The following is an 18,741-nucleotide window of genomic DNA, read 5'->3' on the forward strand; positions in this document are numbered from 1 at the left end:
ATTACTTTTAGCCTAAATACATTTATATGTGTGAACACACTGTTGAAAAAATATTACTCCTCCTCCTCCCGCCTCCCACCCTACTCCTCGTCCCTCTCTCTTCCTACTCTTCCTTCTCCTTTTCCTCCTCCTCCACCACCTTCCCGGCGAGAGCTAAAGCTCTTGCAGTGGAATGTCAAGTGTTGTTGGCAGCATCCTCGTCCTACATGCTGTCCTGGCCACAAGGGACATAGATGTAGCTCTCTTGCAGGAGACCAACTGGCCGGTCAATGGGCCACTCCGAGTCACTGGATACCAGGTGTATTATACGACTTGGAGCGGGGGGTCTCTCGGACTCCCTATAATGGTTAGGTCGACGGTTCCAGATGAACCTGTACCCTTCGTGCCTTGCGATGAATAAGCAGAGGCCTTGGCTGGCAGAGTCATCCTTGGTGGTGACACCCTTCTTCTGTATAACGTATATCGCCCTCAAGACGGTGAGCTGGCATCTGAGGAGATGCTCTCTCCTGCCGGCCATGAACCCACATTCATAGCCGGCGACTTTAATGCTTATCACCCATCTTCTGTTCCCCCCGACGACCCAGTCCTACCGGAGACACCCTAGCAACGCTGTTTGGGAGGGTGGGGGGTACCAGAGGCGACTCTACTGAATTGAGGAGAGGGTAATCACATCTTGGGAGGATGGCCTGAACCTCCCTATGCTCTCCACGCACATGGCTCATCGTGTCCAAGCCGCTGTAGAACGAACTGTCCCCAGAACGAAGCCAGGCTTCAATCGGCATGCTGACCGGTGGTATCATAACGACATGGTACAGGAGCAAAATGACCGAGTCAACATTTTCCGTAGATTTCTGCGGCGCTATCCATCCATCGAGGCACGGACTCTCCTGCACTCTGTCATCAGGCACGCACGGGTAGTCACCACAGGGTCCGGGGAGAAAAGTGACTGGAATGATGTACCACTTTCTCTGCCCAAACCACCGCTAGTGCCCTCTGGAGGAAGCTGGAGCTTGCAACAGGTACAGCATCCCCCCACCCGCTCAGCCGCAATCCAAACAACAGGCGGAGCTGCTGTCGCAGCAATTTGCAGGCCACTCCTCCTCTGCCCAACGGCCCCTCCCAGTTAGGTAGGAGCTGGACCTCCTTCAACAGGGTAGAGAGGAAGTGGTCCATTCTGCCATGACCACTGCTGCCCTGACGGACCGTCTCTTTACACTCGAGGAACTTCGGTGGGCTGGAAAGACGAACAAGGATACCGCTCCGTGTAGTGACGGGATACTTTACTCCTTCCTGAGGCAACTTGGGCCAGCTGGGGAGCTGGCAGTACTGGCACTCATCAATGCCTACTGGAAGGCGAGGCAACTCCCTGTGGAATGGAAAAAGGCGGATGTGTTGCTGATTCTCAAGCCCAGGAACACACACATTTACAGGCCCATATCTCTCACGTGCTGCATTGGCAAGACCGCTGAGCGGATGGTCGTCAGTCGACTCCAGTGATGGATGGAACCCTTCCATCACAACATGTATGTTTTTATAAAAGGAATGGAGTAAGTGGCTGTGTGGCAGCCCCGCTTGGATTGATTGGTAGTGTTTCTGGATCTGGAAAAAACGTTCGAGCTAGCAAGTGCCTCTACCATCCTCGCATCCTTGTCTGCTAAGGGGTTCCAAGGCAGATTCCTGACCTGGGTGGTTGCAGACTACCTCACTGACAGGGTAGCGAGATTACACTATCAGGGACACCTATCCTCATACTCAGGATTGAAAATGGGACTCCACAGGGGGCGTTCTTAGTCCTACTCTCCTCAACGTGTTCATGGAAAAATTGACTCTCCTTGATCTAGGGGAGGATGCTCGCCTCCTCTGTTATGCGGAAGATCTGGCGTTGGTGGCCACTGATGCCGGCTGTCTCCTTCGCAGTGCTCAGAGGACACTCAGTCGTCTCTTCCAGGAATGTGAACGGCTGGGACTGAAGATCTCGACGACCAGGACCAGAGCAATGTGTCTGAGGATGCGGAAACAACGCTCCCATCTTACTCCTCATTTGACATCCTTCCCTCGGTGCTGACCTATCAACACTTTGGGATCTGGATCGGCACCAGGCTCTCCTTCGCTCCGGAGATCAGGTGCGTCTGTGAGGCTATATCGAGACCCCAACTAGGTGCCGGGCACAAGGTCCTCCGGACGTACTATATTCAAGCGATTCATTCTGTGGTGGACTATGCTTCTGTTGTTCTCATCTCCCTCCGGCTGAGCTCGTGGGATAAACTTGAGGTCCTCCAAAACAAGACTCCCCACACTATGACCGCGGCCCTTCCAAGGACCAGTGTATTGAATCTTAGGCAGGAGGTGTGAGGCGGAGAGGTTTTCTTTCTGTCTTCTCGTCTGACTCCTAACCGGCCCAAGAGAGAGTGAAGTGAAGGCCTCCTTCCTGAGTGCCTTAGACGTCGAGGTAGTCCACACCTTTGAACGTGGTTCTTCGACGTGCTCTAGACGGACCTCATCCAGATTATGCCCCCCTCCCAAGTAGCGATCTTCCTGCACTAGCTTCCATCTTGTCCACCTCAACGGAAGAAAGGCTGACTACGACTCGGCATGTTCCTTGAAGCCATAAAGTCCCTCATCTATCAAGTCAACCTGTCGCACTACACGGACGGCTTTGTGGACTCCCTTACGGAAGTGTGTGGAGCAGCTTTTTCAACCGACGATGGGGTGACCGCACTATGGAGAATGAGTGACAGAAACTCCACTCTTCAGAGGGAGCATGTTCCGATATCCAAGGCTCTCTCTGCTGGGCAGGGGGCAGTCGTGATCCACACAGACTCAAGGGGTGTAATTGACATCATCCTGTCAGGGAAGACAACGGATGATGTCTACCTTCAGGTAGAAGGGCGGAATCTACCATCTACATGATCTGCCTAGGGTATCGCTGTGAGTGGCAAATGCTACGTGCTACCTGCTCGAGTATAGAGCCACTGTCGTTCTTCGCCTAGGACTCAGTCCACCACTCACCGTGGCAAGAGTGGCGCGGCACCTCACCGTTTCCGGCTCCAAAGTAACCTCAGCTTCGTAAGGGCACACCCTCCACCTGGTATCGCCTGCGGTTGAGGGGTGCGCACTTACCGACCTCCCTGATCTGAGGACACCGCCGCTAATAACAGTGGCATCGCGTGGACAACAAACCCAATTTATGAACTGCTCCGGAGCACCCCCCCCCCCCCAAAAAAAAAAAAAAAAAAAAAAAAAGGAGGGATGGTTGAGAGGAACGTTTTCCTTGAATTGTACAAGGAAGTGACTATTATCTTTAGATAAAAAATCTACTTCTATGAATTTGAGTACGTCAGTTTGTCAATAACTATGTATTTTTTAAATATTCTGTACATTACACATTGATGAAAAAATATCTTGAATCTTTTGAATACCCTGATATATGGCTGTATCATCTAGTATGAAAGTAAATGTATGTACGTATATATATATATATATATATATATATATATATATATATATATATATATATATATATACACACACACACACACACACACACACACACACACACTCACACACACACACACACACACACACACACACACACACACACACACACACACACACACACACACACACACACACACACACACACACACACACACACACACACACACACACACGGAAGAGCAATATAAACAGGACAAAGATCGAGATTTCAACTAACTTCACATTGCTCTTCTGTGTAAATCTATTTCCACACGTGTTCACATGATATTTACCTACTTGCACGCGTGACCATTTATCCCTTCACATGGGACACTTGGTCCGCCACCTTGGTGTGGCTGGGTGGTCTTCCCTACCCCCGTTCCCTAATCTTGTGTTTCTCATGTTACCTTTTTGTTTTCACCCTTGTTGTATGCTATTGTTCTTATCTCACTCTTGGTGTATTTCTCTGTATATTATCATACCAAATGGTACACATTTCGTCATGATTAACGGAGCGAGGACCTCACCAAGGTCCTCTCCCAGTTGCATCCCGGAGCACATAAAAACGACTGCACTGTAACCTGATCTGAGGACACCGCCGCTAATAACAATGGCATCGCGTGGACAACAAACCCAATTTATGAACTGCTCCGGAGCACCCCCACCCCCACTTATATAACTCGTTTGAGTAAGTCAATTTGTCAATCACCATGTAATTTTATAATATACTGTACATTACGCATTGATGAAAAAATATCTTGAATCTTTTGAATACCCTGATATTTGGCTGTATCATCTAGTATGAAAGTAAATGTATGTACGTATATATATATATATATATATATATATATATATATATATATATATACATATACATATATATATATATATATACACACACACACACTCACACACACACACACACACACACACACACACACACACACACACACACACACACACACACACACACACACACACATACACACACACACACACACACACACACACACACACACACACTTTCAACGAACGGACGGCTTGAAGAACGTTCTGAAGAAAAGTGCAGATTGTGGATCCCAACGCAAAGAGAAGTGCCTTTTTGTATTTACAGGGTGGGGGGAAATTGCTCGTGGGGTAGTGGGAAAGTAAGGAAAGAGGAGAAGGGGAGGGATTGCTGGGAAAATGGAAGGTAATGAGGAAGTAGAGGACTTGGTCCAAACAGACCGCCGTAAAGTAAACAAACGACCACAAGACGAGCTGGAGGACGACGGAATGTCTAATAAGAATGTAAAGATTAGAAGTATAGATAGGAACAATACAGTAGAAAGTGATGAGAATATTTTCAAAGGATTTAAAGAGAGTGGGGGGGACACAAACCCCCCCCGACTGACAAGACTAGAGAAGAAGGTTGATAAGGTGATCGAGGACTTGGAGAGTAGGTTAGGTCATATGAACACCATTTTACAAAGGGTTGAAAGATTGGAAGAACTGGAAAAGGCGAATAAAAACTTAACTGATGAAATAGAAGACCTAAAAAGACAGTTAAGAGAGGTAAAGGTGGAGAATGAGGAATTGAAGAAGAATAGTAAAGAAAACAGAGAAACGATAGCTAAAGAAAGTAAAAATTGGAAGAAAACCCAAGAAGGAAAAAGGTTTCATTCACTGACATAGTCAAACAGCAATTGAAAGAACATACTGAAGACTCAGTTATTAAAGTGATGAGACAAAAGGAGAATATAGTAAGGGATTTAGCAGACAAGAAGAAATGTATAATTATATTAGGAATGGAAGAGAAACACAACACAGATAGAACCACAAGAATCAAAGAGGAAAATGAAAAGGTAAGCCAATTACTAGAATCAGTTCAGGAAGATGAACCAGAAATTATGAAACAAATCGAAGAGAAATTTAGACTCGGAAAGTATAGCACAGACAAGACCAGACCAATTAAGATTAAATTCAAGTCACAAACAACGGCAGAGAATATCTTATCCAAAACAGGGAAACTAGCAACAAGTGAACAATACAAAAAGATATGGATAAAAAGAGAAATGAATAAAGAGGAAAGAGAGGAAGAAAAGCAGAAAAGACTGGAAGCTAAGGCAAAAAACGAGAACAGAACGGAGTCAGAGAAAGAGAGATTCTATTGGAGAGTAGTGAACATGAAACTAAGGAAGTTCGACATACAAAAGAAAAACATAAGGGAAACAGAGAACACAATGGAAGTGGCAGAAAACTAAGAGTGTCTTACACAAATATAGATGGATTAATAACAGGATTGAATGAGCTGAATGATTATTTGAAAGAAAAAGAACCGGACATAATGGGAATTGTAGAAACAAAATTAAAAGGCCCACTACCACCCAACAGTGTAGGACATGATGCATACAATTATTGGATTAGAAACAGAGAGAAAAAGCAAGGGGGTGGAGTTATGTTCCTGACTAAGAAGGATATAAACGTGAAAGGTGTCATATATGGAAAGAATACAGTAGAGATGATTATGATAGAAGTGGAAGACAGAGATAAGAAGAGCAGAAAATTTGTGATCAATTATGTGCCTCCGAAAACAGCCTCATGGGAGGAGAGTGAATATAAATGTATGTTAGAGGACACAAAGATAGCATTAACTAAAATAATGGAAGACGGAGGAAGAATAGTTATGATGGGCGACTTTAATTGCAAAGAAATCTGCTGGGAAGAAATGACAGTAAAGAGTGGTGATGACTCATGGGGAAATGCTCTACTTGAGATGATTACTGACCATTCAATGACACAATGGATACAAGAGAACACTAGGTATAGAAATGAAGAAGAACCATCGAGGCTAGACTTAATAATTACATCTGAACCTAGAATAGTGGACAAGATTGAATATAAAACACCAATAGGTAAAAGTGACCACATAGTGATTGAACTGGAACTTAATGAAGAAAAATATATGAAAAGAAATGAACAATATAGAAAAGGAAGAATGATGTATGAAAAAACAAACTTTGATAAAATAAGAGAATTCTTCCAACAAGAAAACTGGGAAGAAATATACAAAGAAGAAACATCAGTGGAAGAGAAATGGAATATTTTGACAAAAATTTACAAAAAAGGAGTGGAAAAGTATGTCCCAAGACAAAAACAAGAAAAAGAATATGTAAAATGCTGGTACAACAAAAGTTGTAGGGAGTTAAAAGACAAAAGAGACAAAGCCTGGACCAGATGGAAAAAAGACAGAAGACCTGAAAAATGGAAAATATATACTGGTTATAGAAATGAATATGTACAAAAGTGCAGAGAGGAAAAAAGAAAATATGAAAAAGATGTTATAGAAAAGTGTAAAGATCAACCAAAACTATTCTACAGATTTGTAAACAATAAACTGAAAAACAAACAAGACTTGGAGAAATTAAGACAAGGAGGAGTTGAATACACTGAGGAAATGGAAATGGCAGAAATTATGAACAAACATTTTAAATCAGTGTTTACAAGGGAAAATATACAACCTGAAGAGATTGAGTGGAAAGAAAAAGTCCCCCCTATGGAAGAAATAGAAGTAACAAAGAATGAAATATTGACACACTTGGGTAATTTTGATGTCAGAAAATCGCATGGGCCAGATCAAATAGCAAACTGGATTCTGAAAGAATGCAGGAATGAACTGGCAGACAAAATACATAGCATAATAAGCAGTTCCTTAAAAGAAGGAAAAGTTCCAGAAGATTGGAAAAAAGCAAATATAGTACCTATATATAAAGGAGGAAATAAAGAAGAACCTACCAACTATAGACCAGTCTCTCTAACAAGTACAATAGCAAAAATTTGTGAAAGAATTATCAAAAGTAGATGGGTAAAATACTTGGAAAAAAAACAACGTACTAAATCCAAGGCAATTTGGATTCAGACAAGGACGATCATGCGTCACCAATTTAATATGTTTCTATTCAAGGCTAATAGATATAATACAAGAAAGAGATGGATGGGCTGATTGTGCATTTCTAGACCAAAAAAAAGCTTTTGACAAAGTACCACATAAGAAGTTGCTTAAGAAATTAGAATATGAAGGAGGAATACAAGGTAAATTGCTAAATTGGATGGAAGACTTTTTGCAAGAAAGAAAAATGAGAGTAGTGATAAGAGATCAGCACTCAAAATGGAATGAAGTAATAAGCGGTGTCCCGCAGGGAACAGTTCTGGCCCCAATAATGTTTGCTATATATATTAATGATATGGATGAAGGAATTGAAAGCTATATGAGCTTCTTTGCAGATGATGCAAAACTACTGAAAAGAGTGAAAACTGAAGAAGATTGTGAATCACTACAGAGAGATCTAAATAAAGTACAAGAATGGAGTAGGAAGTGGGAGATGGAGTTGAATACAAAAAAGTGTAGTATAATGGAATTTGGAAAAAGCAAAAACAGAATAACAGGATCATATAATTTGGGAGAAGAAGGAATAAAAAAAGTAGAAAATGAGAAGGACCTGGGAGTCATTGTTATGAATAATATGTCACCTGAGAAACATATAAATAAGATTTTTGGAGAAACTTATAATTTAATAAGAACAATCAAAGTGGCATTTACATACCTGGATGAAGAAATGGTGAGGAAAATCCTAATCACCCTGATAAGACCAAGATTGGAATATGCAGCAACGATATGGTCACCAAGTACAAAAAAATGTATAAAAAAACTTGAAAGAATACAAAGAGCAATCACAAAACTGGCACCAACACTCTCAAAACTATCATCTGAAGAGAGACTACAAAAACTTAAACTACAGACACTAGAGCAAAGAAGAGAGAGAGGAGATTTGATAGCTATTTACAGAATCATGAAAGGCATAGGAATTACTGATAGAGAGAATCTGATAAAATGGGATGACAGAAATACAAGAGGACACGGAAAGAAAATAAAAAAAGACAGCTATAGAAGAGATTTGAAAAAGAACAGCTTTCCTCACAGAGTAATAGACAGTTGGAACAAGTTAGATGAGAAAGTGGTGTGTGCAAAAACAATACATGAATTTAAAAATAGTTTAGATAAAATGAGATATGAAGACGGGACCCCACGAGCATAGCTCCCCTTCCCGTAAAATACAACTAGGTAAATACAACTAGGTAAATACACACACACGGAAGAGCAATATAAACAGGACAAAGATCGAGATTTCAACTAACTTCACATTGCTCTTTTGTGTAAATCTATTTCCACACGTGTTCACATGATATTTACCTACTTGCACGCGTGACCATTTATCCCTTCACATGGGACACTTGGTCCGCCACCTTGGTGTGGCTGGGTGGTCTTCCCTACCCCCGTTCCCTAATCTTGTGTTTCTCATGTTACCTTTTTGTTTTCACCCTTGTTGTATGCTATTGTTTTTATCTCACTCTTGGTGTATTTCTCTGTATATTATCATACCAAATGGTACATATTTCGTCATGATTAACGGAGCGAGGACCTCACCAAGGCCCTCTCCCAGTTGCATCCCGGAGCACATAAAAACGACTGCACTGTATGCTACCCATTGTAACCCCCGAAGACGATTTCTGGACGGGACTCGAAACGTCGGGATTAATAAATCCTTTAAATCAAGTCTGATGCTTTACTCTCTTCTCCAATATGGATCCCAGAATCCAATCATTCACGTATATATATATATATATATATACATATATACATATATAATATGTATATATATATATATATACATATATATATATATACATACATATATATATTATATATACATATATATACACATATATATACACATACATATGTATATATATATATATATATATATATATATATATATGCATGTGTATATTTATCTATATATATATATATATATATATATATATATATATATATATATATATATATATATATATTGGAAATAGCGGTAGAGGGAAATTCCAAGATGGAGCAGATACACTTTGTTCTCTAATCTCTAACATTTCAACAGTTTTCTCTCTGAGGAAGACTGTCGAAACGTTAGAGAATCAAGTGCATGCACTCCATCCTGGAATTTCCCTGCACCACTCTCTCCAACCATTTGTGTTTTTCTTTTTCGATATATATATATATATATATATATATATATATATATATATATATATATATATATATATATGTATAAATATACATATATACACACCTATATATATATATATATATATATATATATACATATACTGTATATATAAATATATATACAGTATATATATATGTATGTATATATATATATATATATATATATATATATATATACTGTATATATATATATATATGTATATATGTATATATATATACATACATATATATATATATATATATATATATATATATATATATATATATATATGTATATATATATACATTCATTGCCCTGGGTCATAAACAATGCAGCAAGACGCAGCACATGTACAGCAAGGCTGGTTCATTTTATCGGCGACCCCCTTCTCCCTCTCCGTCCCCTCATGCAGAAAAGAGAAGACGGGGAGAAATCTCATAGGGCAGCCAAAGTGTCATTCACACATAACCACTCCCGAAACCCCCATCCTCCACCCACTCCCTTCCATGTATGACAATATTATCCATACCCAACCATTCCCCACTCATCCCTATCTATTCTCTTCTCCCTTCCTTCCTCAATAGACATCCCCCTCTTTCTGAAAGCCCATTTTACCCCCATGAATCCATATTATCCTCGGTCGCTCCCTCGTGTTCACTCTATCCACATCTGCTTTCCACACTTATTTTGCTAATCTCTCTTTACTCATTCTTTCCATGTGTCAAAGCCATCCTAATACTCTTCCGTCAACCCTATTTCTCATCTCCTTTTCCATCCTCGCTCTCTTCCTTATTTCCTAGTTTCTTATTCTATCCAACCTAGGAACCCCTACCATAATTCTAAGACATTTCATCTCAAACATTTTTAAACTCATCCTCTCTTCTTCTTTTATGTTCCATGTTTCTGCCCCATTCAGTGCTGTCGGCACAGTCACCCCTTCATACAATTTCCTCTTAGCATTTATTCCAAAATGTCTATTTCATATTACACTTTTTAATCCACCAAGGCGTTTACTCGCTTCTCTCAATCTAGATTCTACCTCCAATTCCATTCCACTCTTCCCCGCCACATTCGCTCCCAAGTATCCAAAGCTACCCACTTCCTCTAGCCTCTCCCCCTTAATGCTCACTTCCAAGATGTTGCCATCCTTTCCCTTTGTATATCTCATCAACTTACTTTTACCCACATTTATCTTTAACTTCCTCCTTTCACGCATTTTTCCATACTCCGTCACTAATTTCCTTAATCCTTCCTCTGATCCTGCTACAAGCGCAGTGTCGTCAGTAAACAACAACTGGCTTACCTCTATTTTCTTGAACCATTTCCAGTCCATTGCCCAATACCCTTGCATTTACCTCCCGCACCACCCCATCCATGTACATATTGAACAGCCATAGCGACATGACACATCCATGGTGAAGTCCCACCTTTACATCAAACCACTGGGAGTGAGCCAGTTGTTGTTTGCTGACGACACTGCGTTTGTGATAAGATAATAGGAAAGATTAAGGGAGATAATGACAGGTTTCGAGAAGATATGCAATAGGAGAAAGTTGAAGGTATGTGTGTGTAAAAGTAAGGTGATAAGATATATATGGGTGGAGGGTGGCAGTGAGTTGGAAGTTAGTCTTAAAGGAAAGAGGCTGGAGGAAGTGAACAGCTTTAGGTAATTGGGGTGATATGTGGCAGGAAAGGGAGTAGTAGAGATGGAGGTAAATTGTAGATTGAGAGAAGTAAGTAAATGCCTTGGGGGTTAAAAATTGTTATGAGAACTAGGCAATTGGGAATGGATGAAAAGAGGAGATTGTATGAAAGGGTGAATGTGCCGACGGTATTGTATGGAGCAGAGACTTGGAATTCAAGAGGTAGACAGTAAAAGTTTAAATGTATTTGAGATGAAATGTCTGAGAAATATGGTATGGGTTACAAGGTTGGACAGAGTGAGAAACGAGGAGGTAAGGAGTAAAGTGGGAATGGAACAGGAGATGGCAGACAGAGCTGATGGAATATTATTGGGATTGTTTGGACCCATAGAGAGAATGAGTGATGAAATGTTAGTAAGAGAGGTGTGGAAGGCAGATGTGGAGGGAGTGAAGTTGAGGGATGACCAAGGATGGGGTGAAGGAGGCGCTGAGCAAGAGGGAAATTTCTGTTGAGGAAGGGAAAAGGCAGGAGGTGGGGATGACTGAAGAATGGTTGTGTATGGATGATATTGCTATGCATGGACGGTGGGATGGTGTATGGGGGGTAGGGGTGCTTTTGTGTGAAGGATTTTTTGACGCTGTAACTGTTAGTCTTTGGCCCTTGGTGGTTATGTGGGGTTCCGTGTACACAGCTGATGGGGCTGGCTGGAGGAGGACTTCAGTCTTATTGGTGGAGATGGTGAGACCAAAGTCATCACAGGCTCTGGTGAATAGGTCCGTACTTCTCTGCATGTCAGCTTGTGTACTGGTATATATATATATATATATATATATATATATATATATATATATATATACTAAATATATGTATATATATACATATATATGTATATATATTTATATATATGTATATATATATATATATATATATATAAATATGTGTGTATTTACCTAGTTTTACCTAGTTGTATTTTACGGGAAGGGGAGCTATGCTCGTGGGGTCCCGTCTTCATATCTCATTTTATCTAAACTATTTTTAAATTCATGTATTGTTTTTGCACTCACCACTTTCTCATCTAACTTGTTCCAACTGTTTATTACTCTGTGAGGAAAGCTGTTCTTTTTCAAGTCTCTTCTATAGCTGTCTTTTTTTTATTTTCTTTCCGTGTCCTCTTGTATTTCTGTTATCCCATTTTATCAGATTCTCTCTATCAGTAATTTCTATGCCTTTCATGATTCTGTAAATAGCTATCAAATCTCCTCTCTCTCTTCTTTGCTCTAGTGTCTGTAGTTCAAGTTTTTGTAGTCTCTCTTCATATGATAGTTTTGAGAGCGTTGGTGCCAGTTTTGTAATTGCTCTTTGTATTCTTTCAAGTTTTTTTTATACATTTTTTTGTACTTGGTGGCCATATCGTTGCTGCATATTCCAATCTTGGTCTTATCAGGGTGATTAGGATTTTCTTCACCATTTCTTCATCCAGGTATATAAATGCAACTTTGATTGTTCTTATTAAATTATAAGTTTCTCCAAAAATCTTATTTATATGTTTCTCAGGTGACATATTATTCATAACAATGACTCCCAGGTCCTTCTCATTTTCTACTTTTTTTATTCCTTCTTCTCCCAATTTATATGCTCTTGTTATTCTGTTTTTGCTTTTTCCAAATTCCATTATACTACACTTTTTTGTATTGAACTCCATCTCCCACTTCCTACTCCATTCCTGTACTATATTTAGATCTCTCTGTAGTGATTCACAATCTTCTTCAGTTTCCACTCTTTTCAGTAGTTTTGCATCATCTGCAAAGAAGCTCATATAGCTTTCTATTCCTTCATCCATATCATTAATATATATAGCAAACATTATTGGGGCCAGTACTGTTCCCTGCGGAACACCGCTTATTACTTCATCCCATTTTGAGTGCTGGTTTCTTATCACTACTCTCATTTTTCTTTCTTGCAAAAAGTCTTCCATCCAATTTAGTAGTTTTCCCTGTATTCCTCCTTGAGTTTCTAATTTCTTAAGCAACTTCTTATGTGGTACTTTGTCAAAAGCTTTCTTTAGGTCTAGAAATGCACAGTCCGCCCATCCATCTCTTTCTTGTATTATATCTATTAGCCTTGAATAGAAACATATTAAATTGGTGACGCATGATCGTCCTTGTCTGAATCCAAATTGCCTTGGATTTAACACTTTGTTTTTTTTCTAAATATTTTACCCATCTACTTTTGATAATTCTTTCACAAATTTTTGCTATTGTACTTGTTAGAGAGACTGGTCTATAGTTGGTAGGTTCTTCTTTATTTCCTCCTTTATATATAGGTACTATATTTGCTTTTTTCCAATCTTCTGGAACTTTTCTTTCTTTCAAGGAACTGTTTAGTATGCTATGTATTTTGTCTGCCAGTTCATTCCTGCATTCTTTCAGAATCCAGTTTGCTATATCATCTGGTCCATGCGATTTTCTGACATCAAGATTACTCAAGTGTATCAATATTTCATTCTTTGTTACTTCTATTTCTTCCATAGGGGGGACTTTCTCTTTCCATTCAATCTCTTCAGGTTGTATGTTCTCCCTTGTAAACACTGATTTAAAATGTTTGTTCATAATTTCCGCCATTTCCATTTCCTCAGTGTATTCAACTCCCTCCTGTCTTAATTTCTCCAAGTCTTGTTTGTTTTTCAGTTTATTGTTTACAAATCTGTAGAATAGATTTGGTTGATCTTTACACTTTTCTATGACATCTTTTTCATATTTTCTCTTTTCCTCTCTGCACGTTTGTACATATTCATTTCTATAACCGGTATATATTTTCCATTTTTCAGGTCTTCTGTCTTTTTTCCATCTGTTCCAGGCTTTGTCTCTTTTGTCTTTTAGCTCCCTACAACTTTTGTTGTACCAGCACTTTACATATTCTTTTCTCTTGTTTTTGTCTTGGGACATACTTTTCCACTCCTGTTTTGTAATTTTTTTTTCAAAATATTCCATTTCTCTTCCACTGTTGTTTCTTCTTTGTATATTTCTTCCCAGTTTTCTTGTTGAAAGAATTCTCTTATTTTATCAAAGTTTGTTTTTTCATACATCATTCTTCCTTTTCTATATTGCTCATTTCTTTTCCTATATTTTTCTTCATTAAGTTCCAGTTCAATCAATATGTGGTCACTTTTACTTATTGGTGTTTTATATTCAATCTTGTCCACTATTCTAGGTTCAGATGTAATTATTAAGTCTAGTCTCGATGGTTCTTCTTCATTTCTATACCTGGTGTTCTCCTGTATCCATTGTGTCATTGTATGGTCAGTAATCATCTCAAGTAGAGCGTTTCCCCATGAGCCGTCTCCACCCTTTACTGTCATTTCTTCCCAGCAGATTTCTTTGCAATTAAAGTCGCCCATCATAACTATTCTTCCTCCATCTTCCATTATTTTATTTAATGTTATCTTTGTGTCCTCTAACATATTTTTATGTTCACTCTGAGGCACATAATTTATCACAAATTTTCTGCTCTTCTTATCTCTGTCTTCCACTTCCATCATAATCATCTCTACTGTATTCTTTCCATATATGACACCCTTCACGTTTATATCCTTCTTAGTCAGGAACATAACTCCACCCCCTTGCTTTTTCTCTCTGTTTTTAATCCAATAATTATATGCATCATGTCCTACACTGTTGGGTGGTAGTGGGCCTTTTAATTTTGTTTCTACAATTCCCATTATGTCCGGTTCTTTTTCTTTCAAATAATCATTCAGCTCATTCAATCCTGTTATTAATCCATCTATATTTGTGTAAGACACCCCTAGTTTTCTGTCACTTCCATTGTGTTCTCTGTTTCCCTTCTGTTTTTCTCTTGTATGTCGAACTGCCTTAGTTTCATATTCACTACTCTCCAATAGAATCTCTCTTTCTCTGACTCCGTTCTGTTCTCGTTTTTTGTCTTAGCTTCCAGTCTTTTCTGCTTTTCTTCCTCTCTTTCCTCTTTATTCATTTCCCTTTTTATCCATACCTTTTTATATTGTTCACTTGTTGCTAGTTTCCCTGTTTTGGATAAGATATTCTTCCGTCGTTTGTGACCTGAATTTAATCTTAATTGGTCTGGTCTTATCTGTACTATATTTTCCGAGCCTGAATTTTTCCTCAATTTCCTTCATAATTTCTGGTTCATCTTCCTGAACTAATTTTAGTAAACTGCTTACTTTTTCATTTTCCTCATTGGTTCTTGAGGTTCTATCTGGGTTATGTTTCTCTTCCATTCCTAATATAATTATACATTTCTTTTTGTCAGCTAAGTCTCTTACTATATTCTCCTTTTGTCTCATCACTTTAATAACTGAGTCTTCAGTTTGTTCTCTCATTTGCTGTTTAATTATATCAGTAAATGCAACTTTACTGTTTTCTTTTATCGACTTCCATCTCTCTCTGTTTTCTTTACTATTCCTCTTCAATTCCTCATTCTCCACCTTTACTTCTTTTAACTGTCTTTTCAGGTTTTCTATTTCATCAGTTAAGTTTTTGTTCGCCTTCTCTAGTTCTTCCAATTTTTCAACCCTCCGTATAATATTGTTAACATGACCGAACCTACGCTTCAAGTCCTCGATCATCTTATCGACCTTCTCTTCTAGTCTTGTCAGTCGGGGGTGGGGGGTGGGGGGTGGGGGGGGGGTGTTGTGTCCCCCCCACCCTCTTTAAATCCCTGGAAAATATTCTCATCACTTTCTACTGTATTGCTCTTATCTATACTTCTAATCTTTACATTTTTATTAGACATTTCATCGTCGTTGGGGGGCCGTTTGTTTACCTTTCGCCTGTCTGTCTGGGCCAAGTCTACTCCTTCCTCATTTCCTTCCATTTCCCTCAGTAATCCCTCCCCTTCTCTTTCCCTACTTTCCTACTACCCCACGAGCAATTTCCCCCCCACCCTGTAAATACAATAGGCACTTCTTTTTGCGTTGGGATCCACAATACTTCAATTTTCTTCAGAACGTCTTCTAAGCCGTCCGTTCGTTGAAGTGTGTGTGTGTGTGTGTGTGTGTGTGTGTATGTATATGTATATATGTATATATACATATATATATACATATATATATATATATATATATATATATATATATATATATATACATACATAAACAAAACCGGGTGTTCCTGTTGGATCATCGTCTCCTATAGGTCCAACCGTATTGCCTCGTGTGCTTACGGACAATGTGCCGCCGAATGTGAGTAAGCACTGTCCAAGAAGATCCAAGTCTTGGACATTAAACAACATGAAGAAAATGAAGATATATACTTACAACGTGAGAACTCTCTTAGAAGATCACAGGCTGGAGAGTTTGATGGAAGAACTAGACAACATCAAGTGGGACATCGTAGGGCTGAGCGAAGTCCGAAGAACGGAAGAAAAGCTGATACAATTACAAGATGGTCACCACCTGTACTACTAGAGAGGTAAGGACTATGAAAAAATTAGTGGAGTAGGATTCTTGATAAACCGAGAGGTTGCTGATAACGTAGTCAAGTTCAGTAGGTTATAAGACAGGGTAGCTTGGATTGTGACTAGGCTCTGTGAAAGGTACACTCTAAAATAGTTTAGGTTTATGCACCAGCTTCACAAGGATCGGACGATGAAATTGAGTCCTTCTATGAAGATTTAAGTCAGGTAATGGATCAAGAAAAAAGTACATACACGTTGGTAATAGGCGACTTTAATGCTAAAGTGGGGAAGAAGATTGGAGATGAGTCGTGCATTGGGATATTTGGAGTAGGTGAAAGAAATGACAGAGGCGAGATGTTAGTGAATTTTGCGGAGAACTACAACATGAAGAAAATGAACACTTTCTTCCAAAAGCGTGTAGGTCGTAAATGGACCTAGATACGTCCAAATGGAACAACAAAGAACGAAATAGACTTCATATTAGGAGAGGAGAACAAAAGCGTTAGCAATGTTACGGTGATAAATAAAGTCAACATAGGTAGTGACCATAGAATGGTAGGTTGCACAGCTAAATTCAATTTCAGAGCAGAGAGAAATAAACTAATTTTCAAAAAGAAAATCAGCCTTGCAAAGGTTAAGGATAATAAGAAGAAATTTCAGTTTGAAATTAAAAATAGATTCGAAGCTCTAAGATCTAACGAGGACACCGTCGAAGATATGAATTTAGATTTAGTAAATATCATTAGGGGATCGGCAGAGAAAGTAAGAATTACAAAATGTATCAAAGAAAACAAATACTCCAAAGCTACAAATGACCTAATCAAAAGAAGAAGGACCATGCAGATTAAAAGCAGGAAAGACGAAATAGAAAGAGTAGAACTAAACAAGTTTATCAACAAAAAGTAAAGGTCAGAGAAAAGAAAGAGAAACATGGATGAAATAGAGGAGACTATTCGAAAAGGTAAAAGTATTAAAGGGAATGAGCGCAGACATGCTTTAGAAAGACAGCAAATGATATGCATGGAAGATAGGAATGGAGAAATCATTAATTGCAGAGACAGAATGGTAAAAAGAGTAGAAGAATTCTATCAAGACTCGTCGAAGACCGTAGTTGAGTCAGTAAGTTCATCTGTAGACGATATTAGTTTACCAGAGATGATAAAGGAAGAAGTAGAATTTGTTCTAAAAATATGAAATGAGGAAAAGCACCTAGGGAAGATTGTATATCAATAGATCTGTTGAAAGATGCAGGGAAAAAAGTTCATATTAGGTTAGCTCAGTTGTACACCCAGTGCTTACGTTAAAAAAGCGTTCCTGAATCGAATTGCAATGCTATAGTAATTTTGCTCCATAAAAAGGGAGACCAGAAGGACCTTAGTAGCTATAGACCGATTAGCTTGCTATCAAATGTATATAAAGTATTCTCCAAGATCCTTACAAATAGACTAAGTCAAGCTTTAAATGGAAACCATCCGAGAGAACAGGCAGGCTTTAGGAGCGGATATTCGACTCTAGACCACTTGCAGGCGATGAACCAACTAATCGAGAAAACGACACAATACGACTCGGTAGAACAAATAGCAGGGTACAAGCAGGGTACAAACGAACAGATCATAAGGGTTTTAGAAAAGATTTAAGCGAAAGGTACCGATATAATTCGACTACATAAAGATACAGAAAAGATCAAGATCATGAAAGGAGTACGGCAAAGCGATACCATTTCACCCAAATTATTTACAGCTTGTTTGGAAGAGATTTTCAGAAGGTTGAGTTAGGAAGAGAAAGGTTTGAAGATTAATGGCGAATATTTGAACCACCTAAGATTTGCAGATGACATTATTCTTATTTCAGAAAAAGCTGAAGACTTGCAAGATATGCTGAGTGATCTGAACAAAGAAAGTCTCAAAGTTGGTTTAAAAATGAACAAGACCAAAACGAAAGTAATGTTCAATACGTAAATTCAAAATAAAGAGATTATAATCGATGATGAGAGGCTTGAAGAAATTGAAGAATATGATTATTTAGGCAGATGGTGAAAGTAACGAAAGATCATGATAATGAAATAAAAAGACGTATTACAATTGGTTGGAAAGTGTTTGGTAAGTATAATAAA

Source organism: Oratosquilla oratoria, chromosome 1, assembly GCF_046742065.1.
Source record: "Oratosquilla oratoria isolate Oo_2021 chromosome 1, ASM4674206v1, whole genome shotgun sequence".
NCBI lineage: Eukaryota > Metazoa > Arthropoda > Malacostraca > Stomatopoda > Squillidae > Oratosquilla > Oratosquilla oratoria.